This window comes from Lichenostomus cassidix, chromosome 3, assembly GCF_008360975.1.
Source record: "Lichenostomus cassidix isolate B80296 chromosome 3, HeHo_3.0, whole genome shotgun sequence".
NCBI lineage: Eukaryota > Metazoa > Chordata > Aves > Passeriformes > Meliphagidae > Lichenostomus > Lichenostomus cassidix.
Window position 1 is genome coordinate 59,457,221 of NC_139483.1, and position 12,595 is coordinate 59,469,815.

General features: G+C 37.5%; 1 protein-coding gene across 14 annotated transcripts in view; it reads left to right on the forward strand.

The window, feature by feature from the left end:
• Window positions 1–12,595, forward strand: part of PTPRK (protein tyrosine phosphatase receptor type K) — a 387,113-nt gene that overhangs the window by 336,501 nt on the left and 38,017 nt on the right. The window lies entirely within an intron of this gene.

A 12,595-nucleotide genomic window follows, 5' to 3' on the forward strand; every position in this document is an offset into this window, starting at 1 on the left:
GGTAAGGGAAGGTTAAATGACGGGATCTTCACTGATATTTTCTGTTAAGTAGAAGGTAACACCACTTCCCTCATTTCCGTGATTGGTTGGTTGGTTGTCTCTATCTGCACAGTAAGAAATAAGGGATGTATTTGCTCCATCTAAAGGTGAAGACTTAGTAGCAGTGACCAAAGGTATGTAACACAGTGAGGTAGATTTGTAAATGACTCCATGCAGAGTTGACAGTGCCTGTCAGTCATAATTCCTAGCACTGTTTACATTCCTGTTCTGCCCATCTCACAGAAAGGCTGACAATTTTTGCACAGTTATGTGGTAGTTTTCTATAGTGGCAGCACATGTAGTTTCATCTGGAGTTCCCATTGCAAACCAGCACACGGGATTGGCCTTTCTGGAGTGTGCCAAGTAATGTCTCTAACAGGTCTGGATTGTGCCTTTGGAAAGAAGGAAATAAATAGGCCCCCTCTTTCACTCAGAGATCCACACTTGGATTTGCTTTTCTTTTCATTGGCGTATATCTGTCAGATTCATGTAGCTAGGGATAAAATTCCAGTCCCATTTAAATTGGCATTTTACAATCACAAATCAGTGATTAAATTTATATTTCTTGCATTTCTTTTTCAGCATTTTGTCCTGCTGAAGTGTTCTAGTGATAAAAAAGGCTTTTATGGTTTTCTTATGAAACTAATGTAGTCCCAAATTGTTTAATATTTGCTTCAGAAAGACATTAGTATTCTCCACTTTCTGTTTCTTAAGTGCTTGATGTATGCAAACAGGTGTGTGTTTAATTTTACTTTTTGAGTATTTGGTAAATAGCAGGCATGATCATATCAGATTGCACTATGTTTTCATGTAGTACTTACTAGTCTTACCATTACACCAGAATCAAGCAAGAGAAGGTCTTATTAGATATTGTCACTTCATTTATTGGCTAATATATTTCCCAGATGTACGTTTCTTATCACAAATTAGTTAAAATATGACAATTCGTCTGATTTATGAGAGTTTTTCAAGCAATCTGAAAGTCATTCCCTGTGTTGGTGCTGTCTGAATATATGAGGGTGAATCCATCAGCCCAAGTTTGACAATTTTGGCCAGCTATCTCTAAGAAAGCTGATATATAATATTGCTTGGATTTTAAGGAATAAGAAGCTGAAGTGGACCATTCATTAAAGTTGTAAGAAGTTGCTCGGTGAATGAAGACACTTTTCCCTTCCTTGAAAAGATGAATGGCCATTCTTGCTGTGAATAAATGCTTATAAATGGGAACTCACAGTGTGTGGAGTGGCCTGTGTGTTTCAAATTGCAATTCACATTTGCCAAAGGAAAAATGTAAATGACGTACATACAGGTATGTCTTAGCTTGTGTCTCTGAACACTAGAACACATTGTTTTAATGTCAGTCCTTGTTTAATACAATCTTTGTTCTCACTTTAATGTGCAAATTTGGTTTTGGTCATTGTTAGACATAGCTCAAGGCCTCGGTATAGATATTTCTGCCACCTCATCCGCAAGAGTTCTTGGCACTCCATCAGCTTAAGGTGATTTTCTCCTCCAAATCAGTCACATTTTAATCAGATCACAACTGACTGAAAACCCTAAAACCAGATTTAAAACATAAATACCAGAACAGTAATCTTCTTTGCCGACAATCCATTACATAAATCATAATACAATATTTGCATGTTATAGTTGGCTTCATTTATTTTTACTTGTATGTGAATATGAAGCTTTTTGTTAGATATATGGTTGTGTTTTGGTTTTTTTTTTCTTTGACACAGTTATATTTTTCTGGAAAAACTAGCTGAGAATGCAGCAGCCCAAGGCAGATCCAATACAGAGCAGGTCATTTCATCCTCTGATAAAAACAACCAAATTCTCTACCACCTGTATAAAACGTGCAGCTGAGGGGACACCCAAGTCATTTTCAAACTGATACCTTTTAGTTCTGCATACTGTGTGGCCCATTACAACCTTTCCCACAGCCTCGCTGTCTCATGCCAGACTCTGTGCTTTGTGAAATTAAAAACTAGTTTGTCTTTATTTTTTATGAACCCCTATGAGAACAGATATAAAAGTTCATCTCACTTTAATCATGGATGTTCACTATTACACCTGTTTCCCCATCAGTCTTGTGTGAGTATTTCCTTGAGTAATGGAAAAAACAAAAAATGTCAGTATTTTATTCAGATGGGGGAGATTATTTAGAGTTTAAGATTGGAAGGTAACAAAACTTCAGTATTGAAGAAAAAAAAAGTAAAAAAGGGTAGCCAAAGGTTCCAAAAGTAGCCATACACTTTAACAGTCTTTATTCTTGCAGGCCTGTTTTGTCCTGTAGTCTGCAGGACTGACATCTCTCCTTCGTGCTTGAAAGTTTCTTTGATGTATTAATAATGTAGGAATATATAGAAAGAGAGGCAATGACACAGTATGAAATGCTTTTAATGTCATTACAGGTCCTGATCTGAACTCAATAATCAATGGCAATCAAGCCAGGGTTATGATTATTGATGTGTTTTTCATAGAGTTGTCACTGTATTAGCTGCATGTTGTTGCAGTGTCATTATGGCTGTGTTTCTAGATGTCAAATGTGGTAAACAAGCCTATAGACACGTTCATGGCTTCTTACACAGGGTTTAAGGCTTAGGTAACACATTTGTTTTGGAAATGGCTGGTGTAGGAGAGAAGATGACAAAGCTTTTAGCCAGCTAAAGGATGTTTCCCTCACATCACAGCTGGTAGACTAGCATGGATAAGCACCACAGCTTTGATGTTTCAGTGCAAAATCAGGTGGCCAAGCTTAAAGTGCTGACATAAGACCTTTCAGATGTATTTGGATAAGCAGATTTGGGAGCAACTGCATAATTAGGGTAATGGCTGAGATAGTACTTACAGCCTGCTGTGATGTGCAGCTGGGTGATACCCCCCACTGGTTTGGATGTGTATATTTGCCTTTCCCTCATGCTCCCACACATCCAGCTGCTTAAGACACCTATTAGTACTAAAAAGTTCAGGAGAATCTCAAGAGTTTTAACCCATGTAACTTTTTGGGAGTGGATGCCCTTCAGATAGGAGACTTTTAAAAGGGAAAAAAAGGTTCAATACCATGGCTGTTGTACTCCAGTGCAATTGTTTTCCAGCCAGACAGTGGACTCCTACAAACACTGCACCATGTCATTAAGGTATTATAGAACTGAAGAAGTTGCAAAAAAAATCTCTAAATATAAGAATATAACTCTTGTGAAAGAAAGCATCTTTTCTTCTTTCAGTGTAAATGTATTTACTCTTTCACTCTATTTGAAAAAGTACCAAATTTTACAGGAAATAAAATACCGAAGGCAATCATGACAGTAATAATCTGGGATACTAATAACATATGGGTGCTCTTAAAGATTATATATAAATTGTATATATATGCTATGTATAAAATTTAATCTATGCATGTTTGGAAAAACTAGGGCCTGCCAAAGGAAGAATAAGTCACTTATTTTCTAGGAAGGGTTCTGTGTATTTCCTCACCTTTCACCATTCTGAATGGCAAATAACAACTGATGGCTGCTATCAAAGGCTAGATTTGGCACTATATAAACTTTAATTTGTGTGGGTTTGGTTTTTTGGAAAGGATAAAGGAAAGACTGTTCCTGTTCTTCTTTATTGCCTCAGTCTTTTGTTTCCATCGGCAATGTTATTAGCACTGCATTTGATGTATGGAAACTTTTCATCTTTGGAATTTCTGCACTTTGAACTATCGCTAGGGATGAGAGTTTGCACTTTTCTGGTGGAGGAGAGTTAAGCTGTCCTTGCTTCCTTCAGTGTAATTACACAGGTCTGCAATAACTCTGCAACTCCTACACTACCAGTAAATTCTCACTTGTGATTTTATAGTTGCTTAAATTAGCAGAAGTTATTCACAGAATCTTATTTTCAATAAATATAGCAAAATGGAACTTCAGACATGTGAGAGTAATATTTTTCCCCATAAACCATGTCATGTGCCTATATAAAGTGATAATGATCATTATAATGTACTTTCTCTGCTAAACTTCTTAAATGCTATCTGGTGGAAAGGCACATAAAAATTAGGCATTTTGTGTATTTGTTACCAAACATTGCTTTTATAGTAATTTTCTTTTAAGAATTAATTCTGAGCTGACAAGCCATATAGGACTCATTGTCAAAACCAGGTAACTTCTCAGTGCAGTGTCTTGCACAGTTGAATTTTATAACATCAAGAGAGACTTTATCTTTAAAAACACATGTTTTTGAAAGCAGGCAGTTTGTTCAGAGTAAAACTTGAAAGTTGATTGATTTGTAATGTAGCTAAACATTTACTTAAGAAATTATCTCATTAACAAGAGGATGGCTGATTTAATATGTTCCCAGGAGAAATTGCTGCAAGAGGTCTAACAACAGATCCATTGTGTTTATAAGGGAAATAATCATGGTGACCTTAAGAAATGGTAACAGCCCATCCAACAACTAGTTTTTAAATGGCTTGTTGATTAGGTAGATCAGAGGATCATTCTTAGCCAACACTCCTTTCCAGAAAATCAGAGAGAAATAGTGGTTTATATTTCATTGTTTCAGTCCAATACATTACAGCATGCATGTTATGTATTTCTACATCCATTTTTTTATGTACCCTTTTCAAGGTCTGTTAGTATACATGCCATGAAAAAATTTGATTTGAATTTTTAGATCTCTACTTCCATATTGGCTACTGAAAGAGGCACATCAAGTGGCTCAAGACAGTACTATTTTAATTTTTTTTTAAGACACAGAAAATTAGCCAGATTTCAAAAATATAAGGTCACATTAAGTATTTGAATTTTTCCAGCATTTCAAACATGCAGCTTTTACAGGATGAGATATGGTATTTTAAAACAAGCGCTTAATATTGTGTACAGTTAGTATTTTAGAAGATCCTGTAGGTTTCTAAAACCTGGGTTCTCACACAGATTAGGATTCTTTTTCAGGGTAAATCTCCAGCCTTTGCATTGTTTAGACAATTTTGAGATGATGACCTGAAAGAGAACTTCAAAGACTGAAAAAACAGTACCATGCAATGTACCACAGTACCCATGCAATATGGTGTCCTGATTCCTTTCAAATATTTGTTGTCATTTTTTTTGAAGGTAAGGCAGTCCAGAATGGGAGGGGAGAAAAAAAGCTGTGTCACAGATTTTTTGGTGTCAAACAGACTAATGAATATACTCTAATTTATCAATGCATAAAGCTCAACAACATAATTTTTTCTGAATATTTTGGAGTTGAAGGTTCCAGAGGTGGTCGCAGTTCAGCCACCCGGACTTTGTCATGGGTTGTGACCAGGAGGAGTCTCCCCTCACTTGGGCAGTGCTGCTGCAAGATGGGGATGGGTGATGTTCCCCTGACCTTGGCATTTGCTCTTTGCTTTGAGAGGTGCCATTTCAGAAGCTTTAGCCCACATCTTTATCCCGTGTCCTGTCCCATTTAAGACAACTGAACTAAAAGCTGGCAGAGTATCTTCAGCATACACCCCTGTATGATATGCCTTGTCACAGTTGCCATCTGTATTGACCCAGAGCTTTTTGTGTCCTGGGGGCACAGTTGCATCACTGAGCCAGCTCCCCTAAAGCTAGCTTAGTTATCTCTGCATGAGCAGCTGTTTTCCTGCACGAGGATAGCAGCTTGCAATTGTAAAACCTGTGGATTATAACATTCACTGAACATCCTAATTCCTTGTAACCAAATCCTATCCTTGCCATAGTTTTAAAGTTAGAAAAGTGCCTGCACAGCTCCAGAAGTTTGTCTCAGTAGCAAATGTAGTAGAAACGCATTGATGGCACTAATTTTTTTCTTTGAATGTGACCCATGGATAGCAGGGCAGAGTGTTGCAGGAACATTGTCTCCTCAGCATTGTTCCTGCTCTGGCTCTCTTCATCTGCTCATGTCCAAGGTTTCTCAGCTAGTGAGGCAAACAGATTCAGCACTTTCTTCACCTGATACTTTTGAATCTATTAAGGTAAATTCTTTGCTAATTGGTCATAAATTCATGGACATTACTGATCTCAGAGCCCTCATTAATTTTCATTTCAGACCCTTACAGCAGCAGAGACTTGGTTCACATAATTTTGTTTGCCTTAGAGTTTCCTACCAAAGTAGTACCATCAATGAAATGATTGGACAGTCCTGGAGCGCTGCAGAGATGTGTTTGATTTTTTTTTTAATATTAAAGATTATGTATAAAATGCATATGTATGATATGTATAAAATTTAATCTGCATGTTTGGAACAAGCATACCTTTATCAACTTTTCAGAGGGCTTAACAACACTAGTGAGAAATTGTTCTTTTCTACATAAATGTATATTTTATACTGGAATTCCACATAGCATTATCATTGTTGTATGGCAAGATATGCTGTGCTAGATTGTTTAATTAATTAAAATGTATATAAATATTTATAAGCTATGTGTTCATAATCTAAAAAACATGCAGTAGCATAAGCTCAGGCTATTTTTCTGCATTATCTGAAAGCAGGTTGTGTAAGCAGGTGGTCACCTGTTTACTTGATACTATATTTTTGTGCACAGCCTCCTGTGGGACTCTTTGTGCTTAACTTCCACAGCTCCTTATACCATTCCAAGTCTGACTGTCTAGGGGTTAGCCTGAAGCTGTATTTATTTATCTCATTTTTGCATGTAAGTTATCAGAAAGGGCTCATAAACAGTGTCAGTTTCCATTTCTGCAGTAATGAACTTTTATGTAGAGAACAGTCATATATAATTTTGTCCGTATGAAGGCTTAACTTATAATATCACAAAGCTTTGGGGCCTTGAGGGCTCCTGTTAAGCTCAGCTGGCAGCATCTGGAGGTGGTGACACCTTCCCCTTTCCTCCAGCGAGGGACACACATGAGGATAAGCTGGGCACAGTATGCTGTAACGCAAAGTGAGGCAGCAGATTTTATCTAAGCATCACCTCACTACCCTCCCCTTTCAGGAGGAGTTCAGGGAAGGGGCTGGTGGTGCCTGGGATCTCCCTTTTCACCACGAGAGCCTCTTAAACTCTCTTCCTTGGGACAGTCATGAACCTGGTTACCATGGTGATAGGGATGAACCTGACACTTCTAGCACAGCTCAGGGAATCACTTTTTCTGTTCACAATCACATACAATTTTTCTTTTTAATAATGCTACCTTAGGAACCTGTAATTTAGAATGCTGGAAGCAACAGCTTAAGTGGATCGAAACCCCAGTGAATTTCTGGTATGCCTTCATCTCCCAGAAGCTGTACTCCAAGAGACAAATTCTTTAGGAGCTGCAGGGAAGGGACAATTGTGGAGATTCCTTTCTTACTTAATATATCTTCAGCTTTCAACCTGAGGAAGAAAAATCAGTAATGCTGCACCAAAGTGACCCATGTGAGGATATCTGTAAGACCTCATGAATCACCTGCATAGTTTGCTAGAACGAGTTGCACAACCTGTCTCCTGATCCCTGAAAATATACATTAAAATGTTTTCAGCACATCAAATCAGCATGGACTTTTTAAAAAAACCTAATAAAGCTAAAAGGGGTTATGCATCTTCTCTCACTGACCTTGAATTTATTAATTAAATTTCAGACTTATAAAAATTTCCTTAATTGCACAATGATTATCACTGTAGCAAAGAAGTAATAAAACAAGACTGATGGAGGTGGAACAGTCTTTCTGGACAGATGATTAAAACACAGGGCAGACTAGTCTAAAAGAAAATATTTGTCAGAGAATCTCACTTAGTTTCTCAACAAGACCTTTTCTCAGGTGGTAGACTGGCATCTCCAGAGCCACCTTCAGTTTCATTTGATGTTATCGTCATGTTACCTTGTTCAACTCATTCAGATGTCATTCCTGGATTTAATTAAAGTTTTTGAATGCCACATAACAGAAGTGCTGAACAGATTATCTTGAGCAGAGCTATTTTGAATATCAAGCTATGCAGCAATAACACCAGTTTGTGAGAATTCAAAGATCTGCCATAAACAGAGATTAACATTCAAAGAAAATGCAGTGTAATAAAATAGCAGCTTTAATCATGCATAAAACTGAGTTTCTTTCCTTGCTCACACAAAGGAAACCCAGCATAAAATGGTGTGAATGTTAAGAGAGTCAAATCCTATGGTGAGAGGGTTATGTATAAAAATGTTGTTCAAAACCTCTGATTTAAAAGCTGTCTTTTAGAAGGCTGGCTGTTCTCTAAGTGGTACCATGCAAGCAGCCCTGCAAAATCCTACCAGAATTTTCTGCTTGAATAATTTTGTTTGGATGAACGAGTAGAATATCATTATCTTGATTCCTACACCATCTTCTTGGAAAGGTATAGGTGAATAGATTTTGTGCTGACTGTCATAAATTCTCTGACAATTTTGCAAGGCTGTGTGTAAATTTTGAACCACAGAAGGAAGGAGAAGACAGGAAAGCAATATGTGCCGTGACCAGATTCCTTATGCCTGAGTATACTTCTAGAATTAAGTGTAAATACTATGCATATGCTCAATTTTAGAAGTGGATATTGGATTTTTTTTTTGTGTATTTGATTAAAAATGTTGTTAAAAAATTTAGAGTAATTAAGTACTTCAGGAAATCATGAGAAGATGGACTCTACCTCACCGTTTAGAATTTTACTGTCCCTGAGAGAGTTAGCAATGCTAGTCTAATTTAGTGCTATTCACAGCTGAACTTCATGCTATTGATCATGGAAGTTGACTGATTGAATATCCTCCTTCAGTATCTATGAAAACAAGGAGAATTAGTTCTTATATGGTGACTGTTACTGGCTATGTGCAGAATCAGAATCACTGGATCGAGTTATTTTATGAACTTTTTGAGTGCGACTGTGGAATATGATTGTTGTTACTGTTCATTAGTTCAGAAGAAAGGCAAGTAGATAAATTGCTAAAATCCAGGGTTCTCCTCCCAATCTAGCTCATAAATCTTCAGTGTAGGCAGCTGTTCTTGTACAGGGGAAAAATGAAGAAGACTTCAGAAAGTCTTCTTGCAAATTTTATGGAGGATGAGTTTGCATGGGTTGAAAATTGTAGGGCTATCTCTTCTCAGATTTACAGAACAAAATGGAGAAAAACATAGTCATATGCAAGGCAAATACATTGTAAAAATTAACACTTAATTAATGGTCTATTAGAGTAAGGCTGGCCAAAGGAATTAGTAGCAATAGACAGTCAATTTTTGTATGATCATTATTCTGTTACCATGCAAGATTCTTTCTCAGATCAGTAAATTACCTTTTAATAGAATCTAATGTTCAAGATATAATTACTAAAAATGAACATTAAAAAACAGTAAAGCAGTTGTTTTTAAAACTTAAATAATTTTAGAGCATTTTTGCCCTGTTTAGAAATATACAGTAGTTAACTCCAATTCTCAAGATAATTGTGTCTCTCCAATCTAGAGATGTTGTGTTAGGATGTTGTCATGGACCATGTCAAAGGCTTACAGAAGTCCAGATGGATGACATCTGTAACTCTTCCCTTGTCCACTGATGTAGTCACTCCATCACAGGAGATCACTCAGTTGGTTAGGCAAGATTTGTCCTTGGTGAAGCCTTGGTTACTTGAGTTACTTTGTTTGACAAAATCAGCAGTTCAGCCTACAGAAGAGGCTGAGTTCTCCCTTCAGAGAACTAAATTCTGGTTGTCTTGTAGAGGGTAGAGAAAGCAAGTTCTCAGAGCAAGCAGAAGTTTACTTGCTGCTGTAGTCCTTGTGCAATCAGCATCCAGGAGACACTCACCGATACCTGTAGGTTTAAAAAATAGTCTCAAGGTTTCTCCATTTTCCTTCTTTAGTTTTGTATGGGTAAGCTTGCACAGAGTTACTTCAAACAATTTGAGCTACCAAAGTTAAAACACAAGTAATATGAAATGCTTTTAAATTCATAAATTACATTAAATTATTCTACACTACATTCAATAGCTTTGTTAAAATAGTCATTGCATGCAATACAAATAGATTACAGTGTGGTTTATATCTATGATTGCTTTCACATAGTTCCCAAATGTAGCATCTAGAGAATGCATATATTATCTGTTGCTGCAAATAAACATATAACAATCCTGGCTTTGTTTAGGTCCAAAACAATTTTTCTGTTGAAACTGGTGATATAGGTATCGTTTTGCCAGTAGATTTTAGCTTTTTGGGTATAGGAAGCTCATCCACTGATTATACACTTGCTTAGTGTATGACTATTCAACGACATTTTTCTCAACTAGTTTAGGACTCTGTGGTACATTTCCAGTGAGCACCAGCTTTATCTCATAAGTAGCCTTAAAGTTCATGGAATGAGTTACTGTCCTTTTCTTCAAAACCCTTAATGTAAGGAAACGAGAACAAATGGTCAAGCAGTTGATATCCTTTTGCTTTCTGCTGTTGTTGGAAAAACTTGGCTGAGAGCTTCATCTTGAAGTTACTGATGATCCAAACCAAATAATTTCCCAAAGAGTATGTAATAATATACCTGTGCTTATGTTAGCCAAATAAGTAAACACCCTTGGTAGCATTTCCTTTAGATTTTCTGAGATGTGGATAGGTGTTTTCCTAAAGTACCTTTTCTGAATGAAATGACTGTGTATGTGGCCATGCAGTAATTTTAAACATGACTCTGAGAAGCACATATATTGCAGCTTGCTCTATCAAGTTATAAGTGTCCTGTCTTTCTCCAGAGAAATGTGAAACAGGTCTGTCATTCTTTCCCTTTTACTCTCTAATCACTAATACTCCTTTGAAAACACCACTGTCCTGATCAAAGCTCAAAGCCTGTACTTCTGGATGTATTTTTGAGCCTTCAAGTTTTGAAGTGCATCTTCAGGTCACATCCAATCCCTGTGATTCGTATTTCGAAATCTCTCAAAGACTTGGCCTTAAATCTCCATCCACACAGCAGAATCTCTTGTTCCAGCCTTAGTTATTTTGCAGATGGAGTAGTTCTTACCTTTGCTAGGTCAGAGCTGCCCAGCTGCACTCATATTGTACAATTCTAGACGCAGCAAATATTCCATTCCTGCACACTCCCTCTTTACCCTTCCCATGTCCTTGCTGTTTCTCAGTACTCCATACAGCAAATATGATTTTTTTTTTCCCCCGTTGCCATATAAAGCCATTTATATTTAGCTTGGATTTGTCTTTTGACTCTACTGATTGGTCTTTTGGCTTTACTGCTTATCAAATGTTCACTCACATTTGTCACATCCAGGCCAGCTAATGCCGGACTGAGAGCTGATTCATTTTAAGCACTGAGATTGTTGAATACCTTCATCTTCCAGTTCCACCTCAAAAGTCATGCCCCTCATTTCCTCTGTATGAGTATCTGGCATTAATTCTAGCTTGTGTGTGTGGTACATACACACACCACTTTCCTGATCCCAACTCTTATCCCTTGACACCTCAACAACACCCGTAATACACACAAAATATATAGTAGTCAGTCCTCACAGGTTATGTATGCTAGTGTGCATGCAGGCATGTATTTACATAGAGAAGGAAGCATTTAGTATTTCTCAGCAGATAGAGTTCAAGCTGTAGGTGAGAGAGATGATTATAATGATGAATTCTTATGATGATGATTAAGTTTTACGATTAAAGCACTGCCAGATCTCTCACTGTCTGTCTAGCTTTCATGTGGGTGTCTGGAAGAGAGCACGTTCCTAACTCAGAAGGTTTTTCTGAGGGTAAGTTGTTAGTACATCATTCAGGTACTGCTGAGATGAAGGTCACAGATACAGGTAATAAAGAGTGATTTTAAACAACAACATTATCCTTCCCTCAAAAGGTAATACGGGTTCCTGCTCATGGAACCAGAATAGAAATGATCTGAGTAACCTGGTTAAACCCAGAAAATATTAGATATCAATTATCCCTGATAATGACTGCACTGGCTTTCTGAAAGGAGTAGATTTTCAGGGGAGCAGTAGCCTTTCTCTCATATGATTTCACCTTGGTTTTCATTCTGCTGCTTCTGGTGATCTGTTGAGAAGCATCCTAGATTCAGACTAAAAGACATTTTCTGTGTAATGACATAGGCGTGATGATACCAACAGTTTGTAGCATTGGTAATTCCACGTGAAGCTGCTGTGAGGGGAGAGGTTAAATGGCATCTGCTGCACACTGGGTGGAGAGTGAGAGAAGGGCCAGAGGGAGATCAAGCACATGTACCACTTCACACCAGTGAGTGAAGGAAAGGCCACAGCCTTAGAAAACAGGAGCTATAGAACTGGAAAGCCATTTTCTATTCTACAAGTAAACATCTCATGGGATTTCACCCTGGCTGAAACCTATTTATATTTTTCATATTTTTACCAGGCTGGAAAAGCTCATGTTCCTGATCCTTTGTACACCAGACTGTTATGCAAAGAGGTGCAGACTGAATGGCTGTGCACTTTCATGTATATTCTGCTTTTCTCTCTGCTGTAACCTGTATCCTCAGCCCACTCATCTGTGTTACAGAGTGGTTTCATCTCTCTGTAGAAAAGTGGTTTGTGGGGTTTTTTCAGGGCCTATAAACTGAAATAAAACTACTGCTGAGTTTAGGCTTGGCTTTGTGGATGACCTTATTTAGAAAATCAAA